The sequence below is a fragment of the Chlamydotis macqueenii genome, chromosome Z (genome assembly GCF_036417535.1).
Source record: "Chlamydotis macqueenii isolate bChlMac1 chromosome Z, bChlMac1.mat, whole genome shotgun sequence".
NCBI classification, from domain to species: Eukaryota; Metazoa; Chordata; class Aves; order Otidiformes; family Otididae; genus Chlamydotis; species Chlamydotis macqueenii.
In genome coordinates this window covers 71,728,511-71,741,986 of record NC_141593.1, presented here as the reverse complement: position 1 = coordinate 71,741,986, position 13,476 = coordinate 71,728,511, and the positions used below count along the sequence as shown (strand labels likewise).

The window sequence follows — 13,476 nt, the reverse complement described above, 5'->3', positions numbered from 1 at the left end:
ATACAGATAGAAGGCTGCTAACAGGTGGGTATTGGAGTTTTCTACTTCCACACTTGTACTGTTTACCTGATAATCACCCATGAAAAAAAACAAACCACTTTGATGTTGAGAACATGACAATCTAGACAATTAATAATTTTTAAAATATCTCCCCCAAAATTAGAACTTGGATTGAATACCAAGAAAAACCAGAAAATTCTAGCCCTGTGAACAAATTTATGCAAGAAGAGAAGAAGAAAATTTATCATGATAAGGAAATAATTAATTTAAAGTTCTAGTCCTGATGAGTTAAGTAGTAATGCACTTTGAAAATGAATAGTTTCCCACAGTTAATTCAGATGTAGCTGCTGAGCTAAAGGATGGAGTGTGATGCTTGAATGATTATGTAGAGTAGAAGATGGGTTAGATGCTATCTAAATGTCCCAGTGATGGTACTTAGGAAAGAAAGGACTGGACAGGGCACATAGTGTGTTGCAGTTCAATACTTTCCAGTTTCTCTTAGATATTTCACACATAAAGGGTTTAATGGATCATACAAAATTTGCTTGTTTTAATTTATTTGAAAATACATGGAACATTGGTTTAGCAGAGCGATACAGTGATGCACTTAAATCACAGTGCAAGTACAAATTACGCTTAGAAATGTGTAGCATTTGTGATATGCAGTTGACTCACATGAAACATGATTTTCACTACTGGTTTGAGTAACTGAGGGACAAACAGCTGCACATTGGGTTGATATGGTCAACTGATAATAACTGGTTGATTCATTCAGCTGATACAAATGGTTGATGTGCTTGGCTAATACAGATGTTTATCCGGAACAAAGGCCATCCTCTGGTCCCCTTTGATTCTTTGTAATAGCCATGGTGAGTCACTCTTTGTATTCTTCCACAAGTTTTATGGGAACCTTGCCCTTGCCCCTTGCTCCTCCGGAGCCTTCTTCCATGGGATTCTTTGGTGGGTGAGACAGTGCATTGAGTATTTGTGTAACGATACATGTTTACCCAGAACCTCAAGTTTCCCCATTCATTTGTTTGGTACTTCGTTCTTATGTGACATCACTGTCTCAAGGCAGCGAGGGCAATCTGTCATTCTGCCATTCAAAGTGCAATGGTAAGGATGATCAGGAGGAGCAACTATGGTGCTCTGCCTGGAAGAGCAGCTGCCTTGTCTCAGAGATCTTGAAATGTATTAGTTTGCTACAGACTTTACTTCTTCCTTCTCAGGGTGATGTCTTACAACAACTGAATGTGCCCTGTGTCAAAGATTTTAGAGCTTAACACTCAAAGCAGCAGTTAGGAAGCTGCCTCTCTGCTAACTCAAAGATCAATACTTTTTTAACTGATGGTAGACTTGCACATCAGCAGAGACCGTAACCTTGGCCTGGTGTTCATGACTTTTTCAGGAAGAGACTAATTAAATATTAGTCTGTAAGCTGTTTTTCTGTAAGCATCTGTAGTGTCTATTTAGCTTGATGCACAGCTACAAGAGCTCAGCAAGTATGATTTTATTCAGATATAAAAAAGAGTCTGACAGCCTAAATTGATAACCCACTTAGAAAATTGATTTAGCTCCTTAAAAACAGATTAAGTGAAGGCATGAAAACTGGTTAATTAACAAAACTATTGTATATAGCAGATACTAATAATTCAAATGTTTCTGAAAACATAATGTTGTTTACAAACACATATGCATCCTGCTGACCATAATATGTTGAAAATCCAAGCAATTATGACTCATCTTTAACATTGAAACAGTGTATTTCAGGCTGCAAAGTAAAATCAACAAAAACAAAACCCAAGAGGAATGTGAGAATTTTCTCTAAACCTCTTAAAACTTTAATTAGACAGGAATGTTTCTAATGCAAGAAGGTGGGTCTTGATGGTCTCTCCTTCACAGCGATAGCTTAGAGAATGAGAAAAGTTTGAAGCAATCTGATTCTCTTAGGATGTTGAAAATTTTCATACTGTTCTTCTGACTCCTGAAAGACAGGATACCATCCAGGCAAAGGCACCATTTTGGCATAATTTCTTTTCTGGCTGTCTCACAGGCAGCCAAAATCTCTGAACAAAATACTGATTGCGTGTGAAGCCAACACCAAGGCTGTCACTGCCTTCTACAACACCAAGATTTCGACCCTCTTTCTCAATTTTTTGTTTCTAAAATGGATACCGATGCCACCACTATCACACCTGCAGGAGGATTGGATCTTGACAAGAACCACTTAGGATCACTCTTGCAAAAATATCTAAACCCTGTATCTTAAGACTCACAATGCCCCTGAACGGGCTGTGCACCTTTCCCAACCACTTCTTATGTGGACTGTGAAACTCAGAGAATAGTTAAATCACATTGAGGTTATTTAGGCCCTATTTTCTTGACACCTAAATTCACAGTGTTCCTATAATGACTGTGTACCTTAGAATGGGTAGGGTAGTGTTTGTATAACAGGATAGGGCTGAATAAAACAAGATGGCTAACCGTCAAATGACAACAAATCACACTATAATTGGACCAGCCCAAGTGCTGAAAGAAGAAATCTGCATATACAGTAAGAACTCAGTAATTTCCCCAAGAAAAAAAAGAGAAAATGTCCTTGTTCAAGCTCCTTTAAAATGGAAGTAATGAGCAGAGTGGAGAAATGGACTCTGTATGTAGGTAAAAATGATATAATAGAAGAGAATAGAATATGCATGGTTGTCTGTTTTTATTGGTTCAGGTTTAGAAAAAATGTATTTTTTTCCAAGTACTATTATGTGAGCAGTTCAAAAGATGTTTCACATTTCTGTTGTAGCTGGAAGGAGAGCAGCTTGTATATTCATGGAAATAGTGAAAGAAGGAAAAAAGCGCACCATCAGCAAGAATAAAAAATGAGACACTTAGAAATGGTTGTAAAATAATACAAGTTTTACTGAAAATATTCAGATGAAATGAATACCATAGCATCCATAAAACATTTCAAAGGACTAGTACATATTTCACAGTTTGACTAGAATCCCTAAATTACCTCCTGATAGCTATTAATTCTAATTTAAAATAAACAGACATCAGTCAAGTTCAACTGTATTTTGATGAGATACATCTATGTGGGTTCCTTTTACTTTCTCTCCTAATTTTTAGGCATATTTTCCTGATAGAAAATACTTTTCTGCCAGAAAATACTTTTCCATCTTACTTCTTTCAGCAAGGAGGAAATAAGGAATCACTATCAACAAACCATATGTGCAATTAAAGGCAGATTATGAAAGTTCAGCAGTTTGTCACTCCTCAGATGTTTCATAACTAACTTTGTGTTTCTGATACAAATATGTCCTGAATAAATGTATAAACAAGATAATCCAATACAAATGATCCACAGTCCTAAGTGGGGTTGAACAACTGTTGGGAAAAGAGGAAGATGATATTGACTTTACAGTTCCCACACAGCAGCCTAGTTACTTTCTCAGATGAGATTTACACACAATTTATTGGTGGGGGTTTAAAGACATTTAACTTATATTTCTGATTTAAGCACTTAACATACTTGTCTTTGGTGATCTCACAATACTGGGTTTTTCCACCTTTGACAGGCCTAGAAGAACCAGAAATCTCTTTTCTATTAAGCAGTCTTGTAGTCAAATTATCTAATACCTACTCATCTGACTCACTACAGTTTAATAGCATACAATTAAAGCAGTAATATTTCCACTTTTTTCTTCTTCTTTTTTTTTTCTTCTTTCCCATCAAATCAGATAAAAAATGTTTCAAGTCATATTTTGCTACAGAATTCTCTGCTGTAAAATGTGAGTAAATCCAGTGGATGATGCCACTTAGCTCTTGCAAAACTCTTCAGTTTTCAAATGCTTTAAGCTAATATCAGCACCCTAGTCTTGCAAAAGTCTAAGTCATGTTGATGAAGAGTCCTCAGATTTTCTGTATCAATGCTCTGGTGAATACCACACAAAGAGGTACTTCTTGCTAAAGCATTAGCCTCAATGTCTCTCTGCTGTTATAATGAATCTGTTGCACACAGCAAGGCCAGAAGACATATATTTGACTTTAAAGTACTCTTGAGAAACAAGCCTGAATTTAAAAAAAAATGAATCAAGATAACAGATTGAGAAAAGAAGTAAAGTTAGAATATTCTTAAAAAGCTAAATCTTTAGTGGAAAAGATATATTTATGATTCAGAGCATCTTAGTCCTTGTCTCTCTGCAGACCTTTTTCTGTCTGAAACTCCTCCAGGACTTGCTCTCCTGAACAATGAAGTTGTGCACCAGATGCTGCCATTGGGGGTCTTCTCCAGGGGGATATGAAGCTCAGGAAAGGATGGAGCTGCTAGTTACACATTCAGTGGACACTGAAGAAGGCTGCTGAGAAGATGACACTGGTGATGTGCACCAGCTGATGTTTAACAGCTGCCAGTGCAGGGCAGTGAAGGAAGACTCAACTGTTAGCACTCTGCTTCAGTTTACAGAACTAACAAGACAGTGTCCCTCAAAGCTTAGGCAATGAGGACAGAGAGAAAGATCCATGGGCTAGATAAGGCACTAGACCTTAGGGACTGTAGATGTCCTGAATCATGCTCACATGAGGTGTTCATTAACTACGGCACACGCTGCACTGGACAGCTTGCAAAATGGGACTAAGACAGCAGTGAAGACTTTCCAGAAGGTCAGTACTGCAGAGCTGCTAGGAGACACAGGACTTCCCAGGGAGAAAGGGAAGGGGGTTTGGAGCTGGGAGCAGCTCATGCTGGAGATCCTAGGCACTTGGTACTACCTCTGGAAGAGCTGTTCACCAGAACCTGGGTTCAGCACAACGTACAGAGAAAACACAGAGGGGTCTAAATTAGAGAACTACCGAAATGCACTACCAAAAGCAGAAACAGAGTGAGCCTGGCAGTGGGTCTATGTTGTGGTTTTATTTAGTGAGGCGGGGCCTAAGGTGGTAGCTTCTTCTATTAGCTGTTTTTCCTTCTATTATCTCTCCCTACTCTCTCGGAGGGTGGGGGGTGTGAGAGAGAGACTGCGTAGTCTGGTCCTGATCGGGGCTGAACTACGACAGTCTAGCACACAGTTAAACAGGTAGAGAGAAGATGTGTCATGCACTAAAAAAGTTTGCAATAGTAATTTTTGCTCTTCTTAACCTACAGTAAAGTTATTCCTCAATCCACTTGCTTTTTTTCATCAAACTGATTTGTAGTGCAGCAAAGGCAGACATTCTTTCCCCTCCAACTCAAGGAAGCAACAAATAGGTGTGATCTCACTTTCCAGCCTGGGTCTCAGTCCCAATCAGAAGAAATGACGCAGCAGAAGAGGGAAATAATTTGATGCTGGTCAATGTGTTGTAATTCTCTCCTCTGCTCCTGTGCAATGAAATGTGCTGGCCTTTCCTAAGGTTTAAATGACATCTGGGTCTTGGGTGTGCTAATTGCCTGATGTAAACAGGTGATGTGTTCTGCTGACACTCGTTGGGACTGACTGGTTTCACTCTTTCTCAGCCTTCCTACTCAAAAGATGTTTTTCCTTGATTCACTGAAACTCGCATAAGCCACACAAACACTGTCTACGCCAAGGCCTGCCCTCTGTATGGCACTCTATGAAACTGCATATTGTGGCCGAGCATATTCACACATATATACACAACCATATTATTAATGTGCACACAACCCTTCTGCTTCTGAGTGGCAGAATTTAGTGTAGATTATGCTTAATATAAGTTTCCCCCTGTGTGATGGTGGATGAAGAAAACTAATGAAGCTCATAATTCCATGCAAATATAGGTATCCTTGGATACTGCTGACACAAATGGCTGTTGGGATAATAGGAAAAGAATGATACTGAGTTCAATGTTGTGACTTAAATACCAGCAGTCTATCTAATTAATTGTTCTGTCATTTCTTTATTGCCAGGGCTGGAACTATAGTCATAGTCATATGGCCAAGGCCAATTAAATCCTCATAATTAATTTACTGCTCCGAGAAGGTGAGAAACTGTCAGCCTAAAAAATGGGTATGTTCTGCCTTGCCACATGGCACACAACCCAGACGCACAGCCCTGGCAGGATTACCTCTCGAAGAGAGGGGAAAGGGGCTTTCACTGAAATGCCAAGTAGGACCTGGGAAACAAAGTCAACATCTCCCCTCCCTGCAACTCTGCACATGCAGGCTTGCTTTCCAAATATCAATAGCTTATTACACAGTTTGTTACAGTCTTCCTTTACAGTTCAACCCCATGGTTCAAGCTCTGTGGATTCTGTCTAGCCTATTCCCACTTCAGACTAGTCTAAAATCTGGACCAATTTTAAATTTCTTTGTTGATTTCTCTGTAGTAGCAACATAACTTCTGTTCTATTGCCAAAAGGGATTTTAGCAAACTAGATAAATAGAGGGGAGTAGAAGTACTGACTGTGAGTTAGACTAAAAGAGGCTGCTTCTTCAGTTAGTAAAGTAGAGGAAGTAACAGTATAATTTAACAATTATCAGGCCATTTACACCATAAATTTACCTCCTTTGGCATACCCAGGATGCCATAAACCAGCAGATCCATGGGTTAATGGAGCTGGGCTAGTGTGAGAGACAAAATAAATTACTAGAGACATCCTAAGGGTTCTCTTTTTTTTTTTTTTTTTTTGGTAGAATATCTTACAGGATCTGAACTATACGCAAAGTAATTTTCCACATTATGTTCTTTCTGTCTTGCTCTTCCTCTATTTCTCTCACACTGGGGAGCAAGCAACAGCTTTTCTGATGCATTTCCTGCCTTTAGGGGAGAAAAAAGGGGTGAGAAGAACAACTCAGCTGACCCAGTGGCCTAATGGATAAGGCATCAGCCTCCGGAGCTGGGGATTGTGGGTTCGAGTCCCATCTGGGTTGTGCCTTCACGGCTTTTGAGTGTGGTAGAATACTGCAACAGATTGCCCGCAGAGGTGGTGGATGGTACATCCCTGGAAACGTTCAAGGCCGAGTTAGATTAGGCTCTGAGGAACCTGATCTAGTCAAAAATGTCCCAGCTTCCTTGTAGGGGGGTTGGACTGGATGGTCTTTAAAGGTGCCTTCCAACCCTAACCATCCTATGATTCCAAAAATTTTGTTAATCTGCTTAAGAATAAAACCTAGGTTTAACTAAGACAGTCCTCCAACTCAGTGATGTCAGATATCTCAGCATAGTTTATGATCTTTGTTGGCGACAAGGACAGTGGGATAGAGTGCACCCTCAGCAAGTTTGCCGGAAGGGAGGGATGCCATCCAGATGGACCTTGACAGGCTGGAGAGGTGGGCCCATGCCAACCTCATGAAGTTCAACCAGGTAAAGTGCAAGGTCCTGCACCTGGGTCATGGCAATCCCAGGCACAAATACAGGCTGGGTGGAGAATGGATTGAGAGCAGCCCTGAGGAGAAGGACTTGGGAGTGCTGGTGGATGAGAGGCTCAACATGAGCAGGCAATGTACCGTTGTGGCCCAGAAGGCCAACCGCATCCTGGGCTGCATCAAGAGGAGCGTGGCCAGCAGGTCGAGGGAGGTGATTCTCCCCCTCTACTCTGCCCTGGTGAGACCCCACCTGGAATACTGCATCCAGTTCTGGAGCCCCCAATATAAGAAGGACATGGGCCAGTTGGAGAAGGTCCAGAGGAGGGCCACGAAGATGATAAAAGGGCTGGAGCACCTCTCTTATGAGGACAGGCTGAGAGAGTTGGGGCTGTTCAGCCTGGAGAAGAGAAGTCTCCAGGGAGACCTTATAGAGGACTTCCAGTACCTGAAGGGGGCCTACAAGAAAGATGGGGAAAGGCTGTTTAGTAGGGCCTGTTGTGACAGGACTAGGGGTAATGGTTTCAAAATAGAGGGAGGTAGATTTAGATTAGATATTAAGAAAAAAGTTTTTATAATGAGGGTGGTGGAACACTGGAACAGGTTGCCCAGAGAGGTGGTGGATCCCCATCCCTGGAAACGTTCAAGGCCAGGTTGGATGAGGCTCTGAGCAACCTGATCTATTTGGGGATGTCCCTGCTCCTTGCAGGGGGGTTGGACTAGATGACCTTTAAAGGTCCCTTCCAACTCTAACCATTCTATGATTCTACGATTTTTTGTAACGATCTGTCATCCATGAGGTTGAAATAATAAATGCCAAAGGCAAAGGCTTTGTGCTAACTGCCTCTTAGCTTATTCTGCAACCTCTTCAGGTCCCAGGTCTTCATGTTGAAATGACAAGGCAAAGACTTGCCAACTTCAACACTTACGGGATCAAAGACTTCCAACAATTAATCTCCTTGTGCTCACCAAAAAAAAACCCTTTTGAGCTGAGCCCAAGTCTCACCATAGTATTAAATTCTATCTTCCTCTCTCAAAATAGATGTTAAATATTTTCCTCAATGGCTTTCTTAAGGCAAGTCAGACAATCTTCTCCCCACTAGCCATACTGCTTGGGAATACTTGAAGATGATATCAAACAATCTTCCCTGAGTAGGGCTGAAGGCTTGATCCTTATGTGTCGGTGGTGTTACGTTGATTCATACCAGCTGAGGAACTGACACAGGATACATTTAAGCTTCTTCCAGTCCTCCTCCTCATTGCTGTATATAGAGTGTGTAACATAACCTACTGTTAGGGAACTGGCAGGATGCCTACCAGCAGCAATTACAGCCAGCAAGTCTCAGCTTTCCTGCTGACTTTTTCAACTCTCGCCTGCATAAGAAGGGATCTTGCACTTCCTAACCATCTTGAGTGCTTGTTGTGGTAATGCTAACGTGTTCTTTAGTGTTATTAGCAGTGAATTTGGGCAAGAGGAAGGATTAAGGAGGAAAATGGAAGTGTCTTAGGGTATGAATAATTTGTGGTGATACAAATGTGAGAGAGAATATATTTATCTACTCTGTGCTAAAGCTTCAAGCTACATAATGCTGCTGGGAATTAAGCATGGAGAAGTCTTTTCTAGGCTTTTTGCATGTTATAGCCCCATCCGTGGGTGTATATATTCACCCAGTAAAGAGCCTGTATAAAGTAGAAGCTTGTGATCCCCGCACTGTAACCTGGGAGGTAATTCCTACAGCCTGTTTCTGACCCAAATAGATAGGAGTGTCTCCTTTGCCTCTCTGGAAAAAAAAAAAAAAAAAAAAATCTGTGGGAGCATAAATGCTCTGGAAAAACTTAAAAGTTTTTCTGATTCTGCATTTTGTTGAGCAATAGAAGACTAGTATTTTGGTGCTGATTAGATTCACCTGTGTCTTCTGCTCCCTATGCCAGTTTACAATGTTGTCAGATGAAGAGCTGATCAGACTGCAGGCTTCAGTGATGGACAGATGTTTTGAGCTCCTCCTCAATGATGTGATGATAGGATTTGTATCTGTACAGATAGGCATTGATGGCATTGTGTTCAGGACTATGTATGCTGTTAAGGCTGCAAACAAATGAATAGGTGTTGGCCTGAAGTCTACGCAACTGAACAGAGCATGAGAAGCTACTGGACATTACATGAGAAATTGCTGGCTATGATGATCATAGTAAGAAGCTGACAGAAGTTACCAAGAGCACTATGGGGTGGCTAGATTTTGCAGATGGCTAAGGGTAAGTGTGAGGGGACCTTCTGGGGAGTGGAGGCTTGTTGGGCAGCAGTGCCTAATCATGCCAATAATACCATGTAAGGCCAAGCTGAAATAGGTAATGGTATCAGAAATACCAAATTTGGGTATGGAGGCAGCAGAACTGTGACCAAAAGGGAAAAAGTAATTAAGCAAAGGATGTCTATTTGGAAGGAAACCGGGAGCTGGAAGACAGGTACAACAAGGCAAAAAGGATGATCAAGAAACAGAGAAAGGAATAACAGTGTATGGAAATGTAGGTGTTGCTGTCTGGTGATCCTTTCCAGGTAGTCCTGTACTTCGTCACTGCAGATTAATTGAGAACAGGAAACCAAAGCTGTTGTGTTGACCCCAGCACAGAAGTCCACCTCACTGGCTCCCACAGTTGTGAGGACGGGTTTCTCTTAGCTGGAGAATCACTGGAGAGATCAGCCCTGCATCCTGGTGTGCTGGTGCAGGGGCCGCCTCCAGCACTGACTGCATGGGCAGCTACCCACCGCTTCTGAACACAGGCAGCATCCCTTGTAATGGGGGGAATGATGAAGGGTCACAACCAAGGAAAAGAAAGAGTTTATAGGGAGGAGTAGGGAAGAGAGGTTAATGATTGGAGGGAAAAGGTGAGTATATTGAAGGGGTTAAATAATTTAAAAAGTTAAAAAAATCACAATGACTGCAATACCTATATACACACAGTTTAAATATCAGTTGATCACAGATCAAATCGCAATGAAGGGAATATGGTTTCTCCTGCCTTCTGAAAGTTGCATCTCTTAAAATATCTTTGTTTCAGTGGCTGCAGTGTTTGATTCTCTTGCTGATATTGTCTGTCTCCTAGCAGCTTGTATTTAGTACTGGTTGCTACAGAGCATTCATATCGACTGTTGCAGGCATAAATAAAGCGTGATGAATGAATTAGCTGAACAGTCGTAAACAGTATACTGTCCTGCAGGAGGTTTTACATGTTGGCTGACCTTTGGTTCAGTTGGACGTATTTGACATGACTTATTTTTTTTTTTACCGTGAAAATACTGATATTTTCACATGCTACCTTTTTTTTTTTTTTTTTTTAAAATGAAGTGAGGGCTGGTAGTATGTGTACGAAGAAATCTTTCTTTATTTTTTGTCACTAAAACATTTGCCCATGTTTCCTGTTGTTTCTCCTTACTAGATGTATTTAACAATTGATTAAACTTTCTACTCTATATTTTTTACTTGCTGTTCTTTAGATATTTATAATTGGAATATTCATACACAGCCCATTTATTTTTCTTTCCTATTTCTGATATTTCAAGAACCTAACCATACTTACTTGTGTGGCTTTATAGCATCAGAAGACAATAGATGATTTTCAGAGTGGTCTAGCTGATAAAACAAAGTCCCTTTGAACTGCATATACCAGACGGTGCTCTGAATACAGCCAAATGGATGAAGTGAGTGAATTCCTTGGCACTTTTTCTGGAAGCCCTCCCTTCCGTTAATTGGAGCGCTGTGTTTACATTTCCATCTGTCCTCACATGAGAGCCTAATTCATTGTTAATTGCATACAGAGAGAGGCCCGAGAGAAGAATAACTGGGTATAATAACAGCTTTCAGCTTTTGAAGGGGCAAGAGTGAGTTTGGGAGAGAATCTTTAGCAAGTGGCAGCAAGAATCAATGGTGGTAATTATTATAATCTAGTTCATGGCATCCAGGAAAAAAAAAGCCATTTTAAAAAAAAAATCCATCAGTTTTACCAAAAAGATACCTCTTCACTGGGCAAGAAGCCTGTTTCCACAGCAAGTAGAGATTTTATGAAGCCTCATTTCCTCTGACACCACCTCTTACAAGTTCTAGCTAGGTAATGCAGCAGAACACACAATGTAGACATCAACATTCTGTTGAAGATAATCACCTGAATCTTCTCCTTCATTTGTCGGAAACTCACCTCTGTTTGTCTGAGAGCTCCCCCTCTCCATCAAATGTGACTGAAATTCACTAGTGAGTTTCAAAATTTTGAAGGTGGGAGAAGAGGTGGAAAACCAACTACTCAATCAAATAAGCCTCACTTACTCTGGAAAGTAGGTTTTATTATATATTTCCTAATTGCTATGATAATTGGAACTAAGATGCTAAAACATGGCTGCACATTTACTGCTACACAGCATTTCAGGGCATTGCTGTAAAATATTCCAGTACTCCCTATAATGCCAGTTACCTTGCCTTTGGTGCCCTACTTCTATCTAAATGGCGGGGACTGACTACTCTGCTTTCATTTCTGTGAGTCTCTAAGGGGTTATGGGGAAAGTCAGAGAAGCCAGAGCTTTGTCACTTCTTGGCTCTGAAACTAACTTAACTGTGCAGAAGAGAAATTGTATAAGCATGTCTTAATCTCGTTTCATCATGGCATGAGCAGCCTTCTCTCGTTTCACAGCCTAATTCTCAGGCTGTGCATTCTGTGAATTACACTATTCTGGGAACTGATGTGGGTAAAATAAGTCTCTGTATGTTCATACCTGGCATCTGAGATTATAGCATAAAGGAAAAGAGGATGAAATTACAAAGGATTTCTGGTCTTGTTTTGTTCAGGCCTCAAAACCGAAGTTGTTCGAGCATCTCTTAGTAAGAAGCCATTTATTTCACTGTGAAACTATATTCCGTAGAGAAAAAGTTTTATTTTAGGAACAGTCTGTCCTTTACATAACATTAAGAATTAAGCAGTCGCATTAGGTGACTTTTTCTCTTAGACAAAAATGCTAACAAAAAGTCATGCAGGAGCCTGCTTCAGAAGGTCAGTCTGTGTTCATTACATGCGCTCCCATCCTCCTTGGAGCCGATGAGCTCCTGGCGGCGCCAGCTCTGAGGCTGCATGATAAAGATTCCTCCCCTCTTCATCTGTGAGTCTGCTGCTCAGCACAACTCTCAGCGGACGTTCAGCTAAATCAATCTTTTATTTCATGCCTACAGTTCCCGTCAGAAACCTCTCAAGTTGGTGGTTTTTTGTTTTTTTTTTTTTTCAGTAAAAGTACAGAGGTAGAAAAAAAAGCCCCAATTTATAATTTTACTGGCTTCATCCCCTCTTCCCAAAGTCTTCCTTTTTCTTCTGTGCATACAGCTGAGCTCTCAAATAGGGAAATAAGCGGGGTCAGCTTTCTGCACAGGGGATTGAGTAGCTAAACCTGCGCACAAAGGGCTTCTCTATCGATCACCATTTAACCCGTGTTGTCAAAAGAGTTTGGCAAAATAACTGGCAGGCACTAAGACCAGCTGTGAACACATGCAGATGGAGGCAGAAAACAGAACAAGGCATTCCTAACCAAGCAATGTTTTACACTGTGATGTTTAAGGAGTTCCATCAAGCAGCGTTTAACTCTCATTGTGTCATGCTGGAATAACTTTTGCAAATTGCTGCTGGGGACACAGTGTGGGAAGATTTAAAGTTCAGGAGTGTGTTCACTTGCTCATGGGATAGGTCATATGACCCAACTTTTCTAGAGTAGCTTTATTTTACTAGTTTAAATATTTTTTTCACTAGTTTACACTTTTTTTCTTTTTACATCAAAACAGATAATCTCATGCAAGACTGAAATCAGCATAAGTCTCCTTTATATTTTCTCCACATAAACAATTTTATTTGAAGAAAATCACAGCTAGCCTGACAGCTGTATCTGCATTAGTGCTGATACTGTGCTGGCCAGATCTAAAACAAACAATGATGCTGAAGGAAAAACCTTAAATTTATGGATTTGCAAAGAAGTTGGGGTTTTTTTTTGTCCAAAGAGCAAGCTATGGATGATCTATCCCTGTAAGACAATTTTTTAATAAAGAAATTGGTATCATGAGCTATTACAGGTGAAAAGAGAAGGCATAGGGTATTCTCCAATCTAATGAATCTGTAGTCTGAGACCTTGACCCAAAGCTCGTTAAAACCAAAAGCAAAAC

General features: G+C 40.6%; 1 non-coding gene across 1 annotated transcript; it reads left to right on the top strand.

Moving 5' to 3' along the window:
* Positions 1-6,786: 6,786 nt before the first annotated feature.
* On the top strand, positions 6,787-6,859 carry TRNAR-CCG (transfer RNA arginine (anticodon CCG)). Its single transcript has one exon. It is a non-coding gene; the product is annotated as a tRNA-Arg (tRNA).
* The last annotated feature ends 6,617 nt before the right edge of the window (positions 6,860-13,476 follow it).